Raw genomic sequence first — 5,240 nt, 5'->3', positions numbered from 1 at the left:
TCTCTTACAATAAGATAAAAACGGTATTGCTCTTAAGTGATGGAAAGATAATCTTTCATTTGATGCCTACCATTTCCAAAATACTCTAGAGTAATTTACTTTTGATTGTTTCGTCTTGTCTTTGGTTAAATTCCATAACCCTTTTCCTTTTGTCCTTTTGTTCTAACCAGAACAGGGTCTCTTGTCACCTCTCTAGTCATTTTTACTGTATTTTGTGTATCAGATTTCCAGCTCATTAAGGATTAGACTCAATAACTTTGGTGAATGTTTTGTGATCCCCCATTAACCGCTTCTCAAGACAAAAATTCACTTAAGGCAGATAATTTTTTTAAAGCGCCCTTATTGTCTCTACCTGTGCTAGGAAATAACATATCTATTTTTCACCTGTTGGTGAATATGTAAATGGTATAAACTGGTGAAAATGGAAAATGTAATTAGTTTTGCCCATATATTTTAAAATATGTTTTTAAAAAGTAGAAAATCATCAACTCCCAAGGGGCTGTACTATTAAAAATTTCTCAACCTCCTGAAATCAGAGTTTCTAAGAGTAAGTGATATTTGGATATTTCTAACCCTGTTATGTGCAATATTAGATAACATTTTGGAAAATGTGGAGTTGTGGTAGTTAGTGTTTAGACAGAGGACACTGCAAGGATGGTAGACAATGAGTCGAAAGGAAGTTTTGATAGTGTAGGCATAATTCTCCTTTTGATACTACATTTTGGGGCTAATTTCTGCAGATGCAGACAAAAATGATCAGCCTGCACTCTAGTTGTTTCTTTAATGTTACCTTTACACATGTCAGTATGTTAATCAGAAGAAAGTGAAATTTAGGAGTGAATCTCCAATTGTTTAAAAATCTGTGTGCTATACTGTAAATTCATAATTATTGACTGAAATTCTGCATATTGCAAATAAAAGATAAAAGGCACATCTAATATTTTCTTTTTAAATCTAGAAACAATTTCAAATTCAACACACAGAGTTATAAAAATACTTATAAATTAAGCATTTATTTATTTTTATCAGGGGTAATTAAATATTGTAATTTAGGTTTAATATGTAAGACAGAACTAATAATTTTTATAAAATGAACACAAAACACATATCTCAAGTTTTGCCTTTCAATTGATCTTCTTGTTGTGTTAATCAAATTTTGGTAACAGCATATACTGCAGCTATAGGCAACTGCCTAGATTGCCTTGTATCTGAGCAAGTGCTAACACTGCTGGGAGAAAAGCAGCCAGTAGCTGGTCGGCATTCTGGCCTGGTTAATACCAAATTTTTATTAACTATATCAATATGTCACCATAATTGGTTATTTTTCATTCTACTCTACTCTTTCTCTCTTTGTCCCTTCCTTCTGTTTGGGTCAAGCCAAGGCATCCACCCACATGGGAGACCTGAATTGGGATAAGTAGCATCACCCAATCCCCACTTGTGCATATGCAAAAGCTGGGGCTGGGTCGGGGGGCATGCCTGGCTGACTAGACAGCAATACCCACTAATGAGCGGACAGCGAAGTGGCCCATGTCAGGCTGGGGTGCAGCACCAAGCAGAATGCAAAACATGATCTGGGGACAGATTCTGTAGGAGACATGTGAGCTTGCCTTTGTGGGACTTCAGTACCCAACCATTTGCACAGAAAACTGGCGATGGTAATATACTGAGCCAGGCTAGAACACAGAACTCACTTGACAGGAACCTGACACTCTTCAGAGCTGGGGCTGGGAGGAGGCTTGTCAAGGGCCAGGCTGCAGCACCTGCTGTTACATGTAAGGGCCAGAACTGAAGGCAGATGTGGATAGTCAGGGTTGCTGCCCCCATTGGCACACACAAGATCCAGGTCTGGGAGCAGGCCTGGTAGGGGAACTAAGGAGAACTTCCCTACTAGGCCACAGCTCCCTTTGTGAAGCACAAGAGCTAGGGCCAGGGTGTGTGGGCCAAGCCAGGCAAGTTTTTCAGGATTCATCAGCATTTGTGTGGACTGGGTTTAGAGACAGGCTAGGCTGGTCAGGCCTCTTCACGTACTAACATTCAAAAGAGCCAGGATAAGGTCTGGGGCTGTGCCTGGTTAAGCTAGAGTACAACATTCACAAATGAGAACTGAGATTGTGGGTGGGCCATATCAGGATTATTCAAAGCACCCACCAACACTTGTAAGACCCTGGGCTCGGAACAGGCCTGGTAGGGGAACTCTGGGAAATCCATGTTGGGCTGCAGTTCCTACTGGTTAGTGAGAGTCTTGGGGGTAGCCCAGATGGGTTGGGCTCCAACACCAGCTGTTGATTGAAAGTGCCAGGATGGGTGTGGGACAGGTTGGACTAGGCCATGACATCCACGGGTTCACATGACAGTTTGGTCTGGGGTGAAACAAGCTGGGTTTGGCTGTATCACCCATCAGTGTGGGTTGGAATTGGTGTGGGCCAGTCTGGCTAGTCTGTAGTACCTCCAGGTGAGAACAGGGGCATGGAGCAGGCTAGACCAGGCTGTGCTACAGAACCTGTTCATATACCTGTGAGCTGGATTTGAGAGCAGGCCAGGCAGCGTTAGTCAACAACAAACACTGGCACGGATGAGAGCCATGACAGGGTTCAGATCAGGTTGGTTTAAACCAGATCCTTTGGTTTATGTGAGAGCTAGAGGTGGGCAAGTCTGGGCTAGGCTGCTACACATGGCAGTGAGAGCTGGGAGTGTCTGAAAGGCAAGGGGCAGTTTGAGCCAGGCTATAGCAACTGTTGGAGAATATGGAGGCTGGGGACAGATTATTTCAGACTTGGCTGCAGTACCTGCTGGCAAATGAAAAATGTAGGGCTAGGTGAAGCCTTGGTAGGGGAACTTTGGTGATTCTTTTGCTGGGCTGCTTCCACTGGTGAACATGAGAGCTGGAACTTGGACAGGCTGGTCAAAGGCAGGACAACCTGGACTAGGCTTCAGTGCCTGTGGGTGTGCTGGAGAACCAGAATGGGTGCCAGTCAGACAGGGTAGGCCACAGCACCAGCTGGGAAGAGCCAAAACTGAGTACAAGTCACACCAGACTGGACTACACTACCATCTGGAAGGTGCAAGATCTAGGACTGGGACATTGGCTGGCAGGGGAACTATGGGCGTTCCCCTGCTAAGTTGTACCTATTGCTGGTGAGCAAGAAAACCATGGCTGATGGTAGGGCAGGCTGGGCAAGGCAGCAGTATCTATCAGTATATGTGAAAGCCAGGTCCAGTGGTGGGTCAGTTTGAGCTAAGGCAAAGTACCCATGGGTGTACATGAGAGCTTGATGGATATAGGTTGAGTTAAGCTAGGCCACAGCAGAGGCTGGCATGCACAAAACCAGGCCTGGGGCAGGCCTGGTTGGGATTATTGGTGGTCACCACCATGTCTGCGATGGGCTATGCAGCCTGGGCTGCAGCACCCATTGGTTCGCTTGACAAACATGTTTGTGGTGGAACTGACCAGGCAGCTGCATCCCTTGGTATGCACGTTGGCTGTTGCAGGTGGTATACCAAACCTGACCCTATACTGGCTAACACACACAAGAGTTAAGTCTGATGTCACCGCAGGTGAGATTTCTTGAGGGACTCACCAAGTAGATTCCTAGACTCTGACCCTGGCCACAAAAAAAAAATTACAGAATGTGTGGTTTGCCCTTGGAGTCAGGACTGGGCATCCTCAGTTGCTGATTCCCATGTGCAGTGGACATAATGCCCAGATGCACATGGGAACATGATGGCCATGTCATCTAGGCTATCAGGGATATCAACTGCCTCATCAGAAGATGGAAAGCAGAAGAGGCTGGACAATTCTTGCTGAGATTTGAAGCAAGTATCTGGGTCTGTGGATGCACTAAAGTAGACCTTGTCAATCAACAGTTTGGAAATATTTTCTCAACCCTACAGCAATAAAACAAACTATTTCACAGAACTATCAAAGCCACTTGAAATGCTCTTGCCAACAGGGGTCTCTTAGGCACCATCAAGTGACAATCCTCCATTCCTGGGTGGCTCTTTGTACTCTCCTCCCCTGCAGACACCAGGGAAGAAAAAGCTGAAACATTTGTCCCATCACCTTTTCTAGCATCTGAAACCTTGCCACCCTAATCAGACGTCCACATGGGCATGCAACCCTCTCAACTACATGAACAATATTAAAAGAACGTAAAAGAAGAAGCAATATATAGTGTAGAAGTATTCATCTTTGTATTTAACAAAAAATTTCATTGGAAAGTCAGATATACAGAGAGGAGGAGAGACAAAGGTCTTCTGTCTGTTGATTCAATCCCCAAATGGCCAAAATGGTCAGAGCTAAGCTGATCTGAAGCCAGGACCCAGGAGCTTCCTCTGGGTCTCCCATGAGGGTGCAGGATCTCAAGGCTTTGGGCTGTCTTCGAACATTTTCCCACACCACAAACAGGAACCCGGATTGGAAGTAGGGTGACTAGGATTAGAACTGGCGCCCACATGGGATCCCTGCACATGCAAGGCGAGGACTTTAGCCACTAGGCCACCACACTTGGTCTTCAGCTTTGTATTGTTGACAGCACTATTAGATCTCAGTTATAAAACAGTTTCCACACCCTGAGCAGTCTGCAGAAACAGAAGAATAATAAACATCCTTCGGGACTAGGGAGGCGAGCTTTCTCTGGTCCTCGCCTAGCTCCGGCTCTGGGTCCCCACCCTCTCTTGCGATGACCATTAGGATCACTCCAGAAACCCATCAAAACAAATGAACAAACATACAAACAAACAAAAAACCCTAGAATGGACAGACAACAACAAGGAAAGCTTAGAATCAGACATGAAAGGATCAGCATAGATTCACTTATACCTCACTAGGTGGGACACAAAGATTAGTTACACCTCACTGGGGTGTTGGGGATTTCTCTGCACACCTCTCCCCCAAAAAAAAAAAATGTTCTGTACCTGAACTGATGACACATGTCTTGCTAGAGTTATAAGCCAGTTCAGACCATCCGAAAAACAACCAAGTTCAGCACAATCATGCTTCAACACTATAAACAGCTAAATACTAAAATAAAAATAGACGAGACAGCTGAACAGTAATCTATAGCCATTTTAAGGTGTATGGATTCCGGTTGAATATAAACCAAAAATTGAAATGTCTATGAAGAAGTCACAGGATGTAGTTAAAAACCCACATTTTCCTATTAACACATTGTTAATCAATACTATGTCAATTAATGCCATAAGGTTGTAAATGGTTGTTGATGTTATGTCGGGGCTTT

This window comes from Ochotona curzoniae, unplaced genomic scaffold (genome assembly GCF_017591425.1).
Source record: "Ochotona curzoniae isolate NIBS_2020 unplaced genomic scaffold, NIBS_Ocur_1.0 scaffold_1852, whole genome shotgun sequence".
Classification (NCBI taxonomy): Eukaryota; Metazoa; Chordata; class Mammalia; order Lagomorpha; family Ochotonidae; genus Ochotona; species Ochotona curzoniae.
This window is presented reverse-complemented; position numbering follows the sequence as displayed.